The sequence below is a fragment of the Topomyia yanbarensis genome, chromosome 3 (assembly GCF_030247195.1).
Source record: "Topomyia yanbarensis strain Yona2022 chromosome 3, ASM3024719v1, whole genome shotgun sequence".
Classification (NCBI taxonomy): domain Eukaryota; kingdom Metazoa; phylum Arthropoda; class Insecta; order Diptera; family Culicidae; genus Topomyia; species Topomyia yanbarensis.
The window spans coordinates 215927047-215941425 of NC_080672.1; positions in this window are offsets into that span (position 1 = coordinate 215927047).

A 14379-nucleotide genomic window follows, 5' to 3' on the forward strand; every position below is an offset into this window, starting at 1 on the left:
GGAGTGCCAACCGGCACATCAGGATCGATGCCAGTAACATCTTGATTATGGTATACTGGCCATGGCGAACGGCAACGGACAGGACACGGATGACGAAAAGGATGGCGACTTCGGGCTGGCGTGCTGTTCTACTCCCTGAGTAAGGAAGGATGACACCGACTTGAAATGGCGAGTGGGCTAACAGCATAGCTGCCTCCGTTCCAACAAAATCCTGGCAGGTCTCCGGGTACGTTCGAAACTCGCCATCATTTGGTTGGTGGTACTAGGTTCGGTTGAGGCATTCCCGATTTACGCCGATCCGGCTCTGAACACTACTCCCCATGAGAGATGGTGTCAACCCTTGCATGACCTCACTGCTGCTTTTCGGCAGCATAGATAATCATGGGATCGCGAGAGGCGACTATGTGCAGCGAGTGGAGATAGCGGCCCGGAGTTGGGACCCAATAAAATAAAATGGAGAAATAACAAGCAACCGATATAAATGGAGCAGGCACGGCAAATCCGTTTGCCAGAGGTGGATTGGTGAGGTCACCACCACCAATAGTAACTGAAGTCACCCAGCAAGAGCAGGAGGAGGGGAAGCCGAAGCAACAGCAACAGCAGCAACAAAAACAGCCGGAGCAGAGCGGAAGGAGCTACACCCCACAAACGCCAAAGGTAGTGGTAGCGAGGCACTTGGTGGAGGAGCTCCACATGTTCGTGGACATGAGAAACAATGTCCACAAAGACATTAAGGAGATGGTCATCAAAATCCGGAAGGCGCTACTGTCTGCCGTGAAAGAGTACGATACGGCAACGCAGAGGGCAGATTCAGCTGAGCGAGCATCCGCGTCGGCTAAGGCCACTATCCTCCTAGCCCCTCCGAAACAGGGTAAGGAGAGGCAGATTGGAGTGTAGAACACGCCAGTTCCCATAACTCCAAAGAGGACAAGATCCTCGCCAGGAGAAGAAAGACCAGGCGGGTCAAAGAGGCAGACGCTCGAGGATACTGTTGCTGCCGAAGAAAAGGACGCCACTCTACAGGGTGAAAGCTGGAGCACCGTTGTAGGTCGGAAGGAGAAACGCGGGAAACAGCAAAAAAAGAAGGAGGAGCGAAAAGGGGAGCAGAAGAGGAAATCAGAACCCTCGGCTCGTCAGAAGGCGCCTAAGGGAGAAGCCGTGCTCGTCAAAGCAAATGACGAGACTACGTACGCAGCACTGCTCAAAAAGGTCAGAGAGGACCCGGAGCTGAAAGATTTGGGGGAAAACGTGTTAAGAGTTAGGCGTACCCAAAAAAAATGAGATGCTCCTCGAGCTTAAGAAGAATACTACGACTAGTAGCTCTGCCTTGCAGGAGACTATAACTAAATCAATGGGTGGAAAGGCAGAAGTTAAAGCCTTAAGCTCGGAGATGGTAATCGTGTGCAAAGACCTCGACGAAATAACGACGGAAGACGAGCTGAGAGGTGCTATGAAGCAGCAGTGCAAACTGGGCGAGGTGCACATGACGATCCGGTTAAGGAAGGGATACGGAGGAACGCAGATAGCGATGATACGTTTACCGGTAACCGCTGCAGACAAGGCACTGGAGGTAGGTAAGGTTACAGTTGGATGGTCAAGATGCCTACTGAAAGCCGCCCCACGAGTAAACAAACAAGCAGAGAAATGCTTCAAATGTTTAGGCTTTGGACATTTAGTAGGGGCTTGCAAAGGCCCGGACAGATCCGGGATGTGCTGGAAATGCGGAGAGACGGGCCATCTTGCGAAAGACTGCACGCAGAGGCCGAAGTGCCTGCTTTGCACCTCAGCGGAAGGAAACGACCATCAGACGGGTGGCTTTAAATGCCCAGCGTACAAGAAGGCGACTGCAGGCCAACGGTGATGGAGATGACCCAGATAAACCTGAATCACTGTGATACCGCACAGCAACTGTTGTGACAGTCTACGACAGAAACTATGTGCGATGTCGCTTTGATCGCAGAGCCTTATCAAGTCCCCCCTAATAACGGTAACTGGGTGGCGGATAGATCAGGAACCGCAGCGATACAAGTAATGGGAAGATTCCCTATCCAAGAAGTAGTAGAACGTTCCTATGAGGGTTTCGTGGTAGCCAAAATCAACGGCATCTTAGTATGGAGCTGTTACGCTCCCCCAAGGTGGACAGTAGAGCAGTTCAGCCTAATGCTGGAGCAGTTAACCGAGCAGTTGATCGATCGGAAGCCGGTAGTCATTGGTGGTGACTTCAACGCCTGGGTTGTGGAATGGGGCAGTAGAGTAACCAACACAAGGGGGTGTATCCTGCAGGAAGCTCTAGCGAAGTTAGACGTACGATTGTGCAATGAAGGCTCTGTTAGTACATTTCGGAGAGACGGGAGGGAGTCTATCATAGACGTCACATTCTGTAGTCCCTCATTGACGGCGAACATGGACTGGAGAGTATGCGAAACGTATACGCATAGTGACCACCAGGAGATTCGCTACCGTATCGGTCAACGGAACCCCGCGGCAGTACAGAGAAGGGTGACCGGCGAACGAAAGTGGAAGACGTAAGCCTTCAACAAAGACCTCTTTGTTGAGGCACTTCGGCCGAACGGCGGGACCGAGAACGTGGATGCGGCTGACCTAACAAGAAGGATTGTGGCGGCTTGTGACGCCACAATGCCGCGAAAACTGGAACCACGCAACAAACGGCGTCCAGCTTACTGGTGGAACGAGACGCTTAGTACGTTACGCGCTGCTTGTCTCAGAGCCAGAAGGCGGGCCCAAAGAGCAAGGTCGGAACCAGATAGAGAAGAGCATAAGGCATCGTTTCGGGAAGCTAGGGCCGCTCTAAAACGGGAGATCAGACTTAGCAAGTCAGAGTGCCACAAGGAGCTATGCCGAGAAGTAGACGCCAATCCCTGGGGTGACGCATACCGAGTCGTGATGGCGAAAATGAAGGGTCCGACGACGCCAGCCGAAATGTGTCCGAGCAAACTGAAGATAATCGTCGAGGGTCATTTCCCGTAGCACGATCCAACTATATGGCCACCGTCACCGCACGGCGAAGAAGAAGGAACAAACACGGATCGGAAAGTGACTAACGACGAGCTAGTAGAAGCATCGAAGCGCCTAAAACCAAAGAAAGCCCCTGGTCCGGATGGAATGCCAAACGTGGTACTGAAATCTGCGATCCTGGGATATCCGGACATGTTCAGGATAGTGATGCAGAAGTGCCTAAATGAAGGCAACTTCTCCGAAATGTGGAAGGTCCAGAAGCTGGTGTTGCTGCCGAAGCCAGGGAAGCCACCTGGCGACCCGACCTCGTACAGACCCATATGCCTGCTGGATACACTCGGAAAACTCCTGGAAAGGATCATTCTTAACAGGTTGACGAAATTCACGGAAGGTGAGCGCGGACTGTCCAAGATGCAGTTTGGTTTCCGCAAAGGAGCATCGACAGTGGATGCAATTCGGATAGTGCTTGAGAGTGCCGAGAAGTCATCTAAACAGAAGCGAAGAGGAGATCGATACTGCGCTGTGGTCACGATAGATGTGAAGAACGCGTTCAACAGTGTCAGCTGGGAAGCCATCGTTGCAGCGCTGCATAGAATGAGGGTTCCCGACTATCTGTGCCAGATCCTGAAGAGCTACTTTCAGAGCAGAGTGCTACTGTACGAGACGAGCGAAGGACAGAAGTCATTGCGTGTCACAGCGGGCGTTCCTCAGGGCTCCATTCTCGGTCCAACTCTTTGGAACGGGATGTACGATGGGGTCTTAACGCTGCAGCTGCCTAGGAAAGTGAAAATCGTAGGTTTCGCGGACGACGTGTCACTAACGGTGATGGGTGAGACACTTGAAGAAGTGGAGGTGTCGGTGAAGGAGACAATAGACGCGATCGAGAGCTGGATGAACGGGGTCAAGCTGCAAATAGCTCACCACAAGACGGAGGAGTTGTTGGTCAGTAACTGCAGATCGGTCCAACGGATGCAGATCGACGTCGGAGGGCACGTGATTGCATCGAAACGTGCATTGAAGCAATTGGGAGTTATAATCGACGACCGGTTGAGCTTCAACAACCACGTCGATTACGCCTGTGAAAAGTCGGCGAAGGCAACGAACGCAATAGCGAGAATCATGCCAAACGTCGGCGGTCCGAGAAGCAGCACGAGACGTCTGCTATCTACTGTTTCGTCATCGATACTCCGATATGGGGTTCCTGCCTGGAGTGCTGCGCTGAAAACCAAGCGGAACCGTGAAAAGCTAAACAGGACATTCCCACTGATGGCCGTACGAGTCGCGAGTGCCTACAGAACAATATCGTCGGAGGCAGTATGGGTTATCGCCGGGATGATCCCCATCTGCATTACCCTGGCGGAGGACGTGGAATGCTACCAGCGGAGAAATGCACGTAACGCTAGGAGACAGGTTCGAGCGGACTCGTTGGCTAAATGGCAACAGGAGTAGGACAACGCGGAGAAAGGAAGGTGGACCCACCGACTCATCCCAAATGTATCGGCCTGGGTACATAGGAAGCATGGAGAGGTGAACTTCCATTTGACGCAGTTTTTGTCCGGGCACGGATGCTTCCGGAAGTACTTGCATCGGTTTGGACATGCTTCGTCACCCCTTTGCCCGGGTTGTGCGACCGTGCAGGAGACACCGGAACACGTGGTCTTCGAATGCCCTAGATTCGAAGAAGTTCGTTGGAATATACCTGGTATGACAGTGGACAATATCGTCGAAGAGATGTGCCGTGACGAACATACCTGGGACGCTGTCAACAGAGTGGTCTCGAGCATACTCTCCGAGTTGCAGAGGAAGTGGCGCAGAGACCAACAAGAAACCGCGAATCGGGTTTCGAGAGAAATTCCGCCGCCGGGGAACTCTCCAACTGTGTAGACTAGGTCCACCGCCGGGGACCAGTTGAGTAGTGCGTGATGTAGCACCGAGTAGGGTCGTCGGGGCGCCTGGGAACCGGACGTCAAGCTTCACCGGAATCGCTGAACCGACCTCGACATCCTTCCGGGTAGCTCGTGAGTAGGCTATATCCACCGCCGGGGATTGGACCGAGTAGACCGCGTCGCAGAGCTAGCAGTGGGTCGTTGGGGCGCCGGTGAACCGGAAGTTACGCTCCAACCGGAATCGCTGGATAGACCTCAGCACCTACTGTATGGCCCGTTGAGTAGGCTAGATCCACCGCCGGGGACTAGATCGAGTAGATCGGGCGAAACGGAACGAAAGGAAGCCAAAGGGCTCATGAAATTGTGGTGCTAAAACAAAAGAAGAATCGGTACCGGGGGAGCCTCCTTCGCCGGGGAACTCTCCGTCGGCGTAAGCTAGATCCACCGCCGGGGACTAGACTGAGTAGACCGCGACGAAATACCACCAGTCGCAGGTCGTCGGGGCATCAGCGAACCGGACGCTCTGCTCCACCGGAATCGCCGAACTGACCTCGACATCTGGTTGGTTGGCTCGGTTTCGGGAGAACTTCTCTCGCCGGGGAATTCTCCGTCGGAGTAGGCTAGGTCCATCGTCGGGGACTAGACCGAGTAGTTCGCGAACAAGTCTGGTGCTCAAAGAGTAAACGGCGTTGAATGGTGCGAGAAGGGAGTTGCGGTGCTAACCGGCACAAGCGAGCCGAAGGGCTCGGCGAATTAGACAGTCAGAAGTTTGCCGCTCAGACTGTACTCGTAGGGGAGGAGTACTAAGCCTCGACTCACAGCCAGCTTTCCGACTGCCATGCAGAGCTTGCCAGTCTGTGTGGATGGTAGAGAATTGGTGGTGTGTAGAGGAGTGGGGCTGTAACCCTGCGGAAGAAACGACTTAGTAAGTAGTTGAATTGGAGTGTGTGCTATGCACATAAAAACCCCTCCCCGAAGTAATGCCGTAAGGTAGTGCCGGGGAGGAATCAGGTTCTGGGCAAGAGCAGTGGTTTTTAGCGGGTCGGGTGATGGCAGCCCAAACCCGTTCCCTGACAATGGGGTTTTTGTACATTTTTCCTCACTCAGAGTTTTTCTGAAATTTTTTTACTGCTCTCTAAAAAAACACATACGCACATACATACACACACACATACACACACACATACACACACATACATACACACATACAGACTTTTTCCGATCTCGACGAACTGAGTCGAATGGGATATGACACTCGGCCCTCCGGGCCGGTATTAGGTTGACGTTTTTCAGAGTGATTGCCAAACCTTTCTATATGAGAAAGGCAATATAAAACATAACAGCGACCCGCGAACTTTTGCTAAAAGCGTCGACGAACTGAGCAATCAGCTCGCCAACGCATACATCCGAGAAGCCTTTCCGGGTGAACTAGCCAAAATGAAGGCACAAAAGGCGGGTATACAAGCACTGATAAGCGGCTCACGCCACCCCGAAACTAAGATGATAAGAGTCGGCAAATTTGATACATTAAGCGACGCAATCGACTTAATGGTTGAAAACGAAACTTGTAATGAAAGAGAATCCGCCACCCTACTAAACATAAATAAAAATACGAACTCTTTCCAAAACCCCCCAAGTTACTATAATACACAGTAGTACTACCGTTCCCAAAGAGGAAACGGGAGGAACGACGCCATTCAGCGAAATTTTAATACCAATCAGCGCTATAACGGTCCACAGGGATCGTATAATAACAATTATACTTATCCACATAGAAACGTGTATAATAACCAACGAGGCCGTGGTCATTACCAAACCTCAACAGACTCGATCTGGAACAAATCGATTCCCGCAGAATCGACAAAACATGTATTTAGCAAATACTGAACCGCAATCATGCATGCCTGACCAAGGCCAAGCGCAAACAGCTGTACCGGTCCGTGCAACGAGCGATCAGCAACAACAACAAATTCAAAACCATTTTTTGGGCCAATGTGTTGCCTCTAAATATAAGCGCTTCTAACTTCATAAAAGTTGGAGTGCGTATGGCCAATTCGATCTGTACGTTAATAATAGATTCTGGTGCAGATATCTCTATTTTTAAGAGTAATAGAATAATACCAGAACAATTAGTAAATAACAAAATCAAAATAAAATTATCTGGAATAACGGAAGGCGAAATAGAAACAACAGCACTGACCGAAACTGAATCAAATTTCGGAAATAACATTAAACATAACTTTCATCTAGTTAACGCAGATTTTCCCATTCAAACCGATGGCATTTTGGGCAGAGATTTTTTCTCCTCCCATAAATGTATAATCGATTACGAATGTTGGTTATTAAATTTCTCAGTAAATAATACTAACGTGTCCGTACCTATACAAGACAGCGTAAACAGCAATTTCATAATACCGCAGAGATGCGAAGTGATTAGAAAATTAAGTAACAACAATCTTAAGAAAGACACGGTAGTCATCTCTACAGAAATTGCACCTGGAATTTTTGTAGGAAACGCTATCATATCTCCACAAAATCCCTATGTAAAAATAATGAACACAACGAAATCAACTGTAAATATATCCAACTTAGAACTTAAACCTGAAATGGAACCCTTAGCAAACTACAATATAATGAAAATTAACAATAAAGGTAAGAATAATACGAGAAATGAAAAAGTTTTAAATGAGATAGACATGAAAAATGTACCAAGCTACGCACAACAAAAATTAAACAAACTAATATTAAACTATTCAGACATTTTTGCACTCACTGACGAACCACTGTCGACTAACAATTTTTACAACCAAAACATTAACTTAAAGGACAATACCTCCGTATACATACCCAATTATAAAACTATCCATTCTCAAAATACAGAAATAGAAACTCAAATTACTAAAATGCTAAAAGACGAAATAATAGAACCTTCAATATCATCCTATAACAGTCCAATTATTAGTACCAAAGAAATCAAATTATGAAACCAAGAAATGGCGACTAGTAATAGATTTCAGACAACTCCACAAAAAAATCCTGGCAGATAAATTTCCCCTACCTAGAATCGACACAATATTAGATCAACTTGGCAGAGCCAAATACATTTCAACATTAGACTTAATGTCTGGTTTTCACCAAATAGTGTTAGAAAAAAACTCTAGAAAATTTACCGCTTTCTCAACACAGAGTGGTCATTACCAATTCACACGCTTACCTTTTGGATTAAATATTAGCCCAAACAGTTTTCAGAGAATGATGACAATCGCAATGGCTGGACTAACACCAGAACATGCATTCGTCTATATCGATGACATAATTGTTATTGGATGTTCCATCCAACACCACTTGCAAAATTTAGCAAAAGTCTTCGACAGAATCAGAAAATATAATCTAAAATTAAATCCCCAAAAATGCAAATTCTTCAATACAGAAGTGACATATCTAGGACACAAAATTACAGATAATGGAATACTACCAGATAGTTCCAAATTCAACACTATTAACAACTACCCCATACCCAAAAATAGTGACGACTGTAGACGATTTGTAGCTTTTTGTAACTATTACCGCAAATTTGTGCCAAACTTTGCAACAATAGCACACCCACTAAATCAACTTCTAAAGAAAAATAAACAGTTCGTTTGTACAAATGAATGCCAAAACGCCTATAACACACTAAAAACACACCTAATCTCACCAAAACTACTTCAATACCCCGACTTTGCTCAACCGTTTATACTAACAACTGACGCATCAGACGTAGGATGCGGAGCAGTTTTATCCCAAATTAAAAACGGAAACGACTTACCCATAGCTTTCGCGAGCAAAAGCTTTACTCCAGGAGAGAAAAATAAATCGACAATACTAAAAGAACTAACAGGAATACACTGGGGAATAAATTATTTCAAACCTTACCTATACGGAAGAAAATTTACGGTCAGAACAGACCATAGACCATTAGTATTTTTAATTAATATGAAAAACCCAACCTCCAAACTCACTAGAATGAGACTAGATTTAGAAGAATTCGACTTTAATATAGAATACATTCCTGATAAAAGCAACGCTACAGCGGATACTGTCAACACTAGGTCCATGACAAAAAAATTAAATAATAGCAATAGCAATAATAATAATTCCAATATTATTAATAATAATAATATTAATGATAATATTAACATCAACAATAATAGTAATACCTATAATAATAATAATATTAACAACAATAATAATATGATCAACAACTATAAATTACTTAACGACAATGGACAAAAGACGAAAGGTAGAGAGACTGATCACCTCACTATCTATACGACTGAAAACCCGACCGAAACAAGAAACTCACCTAAACTAAGAATAACGGTAGAAAATAACTATTTAATATTCAATATATACAAAGACGCGCAAATGAAAAAAATGATAAACAGAATCACAACATATATAAGTGGAAGAAGAACTCTAGAGTTCACACTTTCAGCATTGGAAAAAGAAATGAATGAAAATAAAGAAAATCGCTATAGCAAACAACGAAACAATATTTAAAGAGGTATCTATAGAAACATTTAAAGCGCTAGCGAAACAAACAATTAAAAATATACAGATAATAATGTATCAACCACCCAAGTTCATTAGTGATCCTGGCGAGATACAGTACATTTAAAAAAACCACCATAAAACCCCTACAGGGGGACACATAGGACAGCATCGACTGTACCTGAAAATAAGAGAATATTACAATTGGAAGGACATGAAAGGATCTATTTCTCGATTCATAAAGGCCTGTGAATCGTGCAAAAAGAACAAAATAATAAAACATACCAAAGAAAAACAAATAATAACCAATACACCATCAGAACCATTCGAAATAATATCCATAGATACAATAGGTCCATTACCAAAAACAATTAACAATAATCGTTACGCAATAACGATACATTGTGAATTAACTAAATACATCGTAGTAATACCCACACCAACCAAAGACGCAAACATAATAGCAAAAAATCTAGTAGAGAAATTCATATTAATATACGGAAATTTCTGGAACTCAAATCAGATCAAGGAACCGAATATAAAAACGAAGTACTTGAACAGATTTGTAAATACCTACAAATAAAAAAAAAAAACATTCGCTACAGCATACCACCCCCAAACAATCGGATCATTGGAGAGAATTCATAGATGTATAAACGAATATCTACGATCATTCGTAAATGAACACCATTCCGATTGGGACGAATGGATACCATATTACGCATTTACTTATAACACTACCCCACACTCAAAACATAAATTCACTCCATATGAACTAATTTTTGGCAACAAAGCAAAATTACCACAAGAAAATTACCCAACAACAATAACACCAATGTACAATTTAGACTTATATAGCACAGAACTAAAATACAAGTTAGAAAAATCAATCGCAATAGCGAAACAAAGATTAGAAAAGGATAAACATTCAACACAAGAATTTATACACATACCAACAAACCCATTAATAATCAACATAGGAGATATAGTATATTTAAAAAACGAAAATAGAAAAAATTCTATATAGGTCCCTACACCATTATAAAAATACTAGATACAAGTTGTGAAATAGAAAACAAAATAACTAAACAAAGAAACATTGTACACAAAAGCAGACTTATTAAAGGAGAATAAAAAAAATAGCAAAGCAATTTTATTTAGACTACTCTAGCAACAAAGCACAATACTAACTAATATTTGTAATATCCATTAGAATTGTAAGAGAGTCAGTTCCTTCACATGAATACTTTCACTTCGCTACATCATTCAACCAAAAGGGGGATGATGGAACGGACTTACTTTCTAGCATCACAAATTATTCCTACAAAACCAATCCCTACATGCACCAATGTGAATCCTTCTCAGGTCACAGGTCATAAAAACCAAATTTAACATATCCTTTAGTCAGGCCACTTGAAACGAGGCCACACTCATATTTTCCCACAGATCGTAAATTACTTGAACGATCGTTTTCAAATCCAACTTGCATAACCAGATGGGCGCATTCCAGTTAAACCATTCTGGGTCGCACCACTTGTTATAGCAACATTCTCACTAGGTCATTATTATGCTAAGGCGACAAATAAACAGCCTTGCGTTACCAAACAAAAGCACCGATAGCAACCGATGCACCCATACTTATTCATTGATTTGTTTTCCCTTTTTTACGCTACCCGTACATAATTATGTACTTTGAAATTGTAACTCCTCCCATTTTGATGTACATAGAATAGTTTAAGTCAGGTTAGCTAGGTTAGCTCGTCAGATTTTAAAATGGAACAAAACACAATACGTTAAACAGCCAAAAAGTGTACAGGCTAAAAAAGTTTAAAAGTAATATCACGTATACAAAACAAGCCTGAAAAAGGACCCCAAGCCCGAAAAAGACCCCAAGCCCGAAAAAGGACCCCAAGCATGCTAAAGGACCCCAAGCCCGACAAAGCACCCTAAGCCCAAAAAAGGACCACAAGCCCGAAAAACGACCCCACGCCCGAAAAAGGACCACAAGATCTAAAAGGACCCCAAACCCAAAAAAGGACCACAAATCTGAAAAAAGGTCCCCCAGCCCGAAAAAGCACCCATAGCCCGAAAAAACCACAAGCCCGAAAAGGGACCCCAAGCCTGAAAAGGACCCCAAGCCCGCAAAAGTACGACAAGCTCAAACTAGCACCCCGAGCCCTAAAAAGGACCTCAACCCTGAAAAAGGACCTCAAGCCCGAAAAAGGACCCCAAGCCCGAAAAAGGAACCCAAGTTCGAAAAAGAACCCAAGCCCGAAAAAGGACCCCAAGCCCTGAAAAGGACCCCAAGCCAGAAAAAGTTCACAAGCCCGAAAGAGGACACCAAGCCTGAAAAAGCACCCCGAGCCCGAAAAAGGACCACAAGCCCGTAAAAGACCCCAAGCCAGAAATAGGACCCTAATCCCGAAAAAGAACCCAAGCCCGAAAAAGAGCCCCAAGCCCCACAAAGGATCTCAAGTTAGAAAAAAACACCCCAAGCCCGAAAAAAGACCCCAAGCCCGAAAAAGTACCTCAAGCCCGAAAATGACTCCAACACCGAAAAAGGACCCTGATCCCGAAAAAGAACCCAAGTCCGGAAAAGAGCCCGAAAAAGAGCCCCAAGCCCGAAAAAGGATCTCAAGTTCGAAAAAGGATCCCAAGCCCGAATATGGTCCCCAAGCCCGAAAAAGGACCTCAAGCTCGAAAAAGACAACAAGCCCGAAAAAGGACCCCAAGCCCGAAAAAGGAACATAAGCCGGAAAAGGACCACAAAACTACAAGCTTGAAAGAGCACCCCAAGCCGGAAAAAGGACCACAAGCCCGAAAAAGAACACCAAGCCTGCAAAAGGACCCCAAGCTCGAAAAAGCACCACAAGACTACAAGCTTGAAAGAGAATCCCAAGCCCGAAAAGGACCCCAAGCCCAAAAAAGGAGCCCAAACACGAAAAAGGACCCCAAGTCCGAAAAAGGACACGAAGCATGAAAATGACCACAAGCCCGAAAAAAAACGAAGCTTGAAAATGACCACAAGCCCGAAAAGGACCCTAAGCCCGAAAAAGAACCCTAAGCCCGAAGAAGGACCATATGCCGGAAAAAGGACCACAAGACTACAAGCTTGAAAGAGGATCCCAAGCCCGAAAAGGACCCCAAGCCTGAAAAAGCACCCCAGCTCCAAAATGCATCCCAAGCCCGTAAAAGGACCCCAAGTTTTTAAAAGGACCCTAAGCCTGAAAAAGACCACAAGCCCGAAAAAGGACCCCAAGCCCGAAAAAGGACCCCAAGCCCGAAAAAGCACCCCAAGTTCGTAAAAGGACCCCAAGCCTGAAAAAGGACCCCAAGCCCGAAAAAGGACCCCAAGCCCGAAAAAGGACTCCAAGCTCGGAAAAGGACCATAAGCCGGAAAAAGGACCACAATACTACAAGCTTGAAAGAAGACCCCTAACCCGAAAGAGACCCCAAGCCCGAAAGAGGACCCCAAGCCCGAAAAATGAACCGAAGCCCGGAAAAGGACCCTAAGCCCGAAAAAGGACCCGAAGCCTGAAAAAGGATCCCCAAGCCCGAAAAATGACCCCTAGCCCGAAAAAAACCACAAGCCCAAAAAAGGGACCCCAAGCCAGAAAAGCACCCCAAGCCCGAAAAAGAACCATAAGCCGGAAAAAAGACCACAAGACTACAAGCTTGAAAGAGAAAACCAAGCCCGAAAAGGACCCCAAGCCTGAAAAAGGACCCTAAGCCCGAAAAAGGACCCCAAGCCCGAAAAATAAACCTATGCACGAAAAAGGACCCCAAGCCCGAAAAAGGACCCCAAGCCCGAAAAAGGACCTCAAGCCCGAAAAAGGACCCCAAGCCCGAAAAAGGACCCCAAGTTCGTAAAAGGACCCCAAGCCCGAAAAAGGACCCCAAGCCCGAAAAAGATTCCTAGCCCGAAAAAAGGCCCCAAGCTCGAAAAGGACTCCAAGCCCGGAAAAGGACCATAAGCCGGAAAAAAGACAACAATACTACAAGCTTGAAAGAAGACCACAAACCCGAAAGAGACCCCAAGCCCGAAAGAGGACCCAAAGCCCGAAAAATGAAACGAAGCCCGGAAAAAGACCCCAAGCCAGAAAAAGGATCCCAAGCCCGAAAAATGACCCCACGCCCGAAAAAGACCACAAGCCCGAAAAAGGTCCCCAAGCCTGACAAGCACCCCTAGCCCGAAAAACGACAATAAGCCGGAAAATGGACCAAAAGACTACAAGCTTGAAAGAGGAAACCAAGCCCGAAAAGGACCCCAAGCCCGAGAAAGGACCCCAAGCCCGAAAAAGGATCCCAAGCCCGAAAAATGAACCTAAGCCCGAAAAAGGACCCCAAGCCCGAATAAAGGACCCATAGCCCGAAAAAGGACCCCAAGCCCGAAAAAGGAATCCAAGCCCGGGAAACGACCATAAGCCGGAAAAAGTGCCACAATACTACAAGCTTGAAAGAAGACCCCAAGCCCGAAAGGGACCCCAAGCCCGAAAGAGGACCCCAAGCCCGAAAAACGAACCGAAGCCCGGAAAAAGGCCCCAAGACCGAAAAAGGACCCCAAGCCTGAAAAAGGATCCCAAGCCCGAAAAATGACCCCAAGCCCGAAAAAGACCCCATGCCAGAAAAACACCCCAAGCCTAAAAAGGGACCCCAAATACAAAAAGAGTTCCACAAGCCCGAAAAAGGACCCAAAGCCCGAAAAATACCCTAAGCTCGAAAAACACCCCAAGCCCGAAAAAACCACCCCAAGACCGAAAGGACCCCAAGCCCGAAAAAGGACCCCAAGTTCGAAAATAGACCCCAAATCCGAAAAAGGACCCAAAGCTCGAAAAAGACCCCAAGCCCAAAAAAGTACTTCAAGCCCGAAAAGGACTCCAAGCCCGAAAAAGGACCCCAAGCCCGAAAAAGAATCCTAGCCCGAAAAAGAGCCACAAGCCCGAAAAAGAGCCACAAGCCCGAGAAAGATCACAAGCTCGAAAAG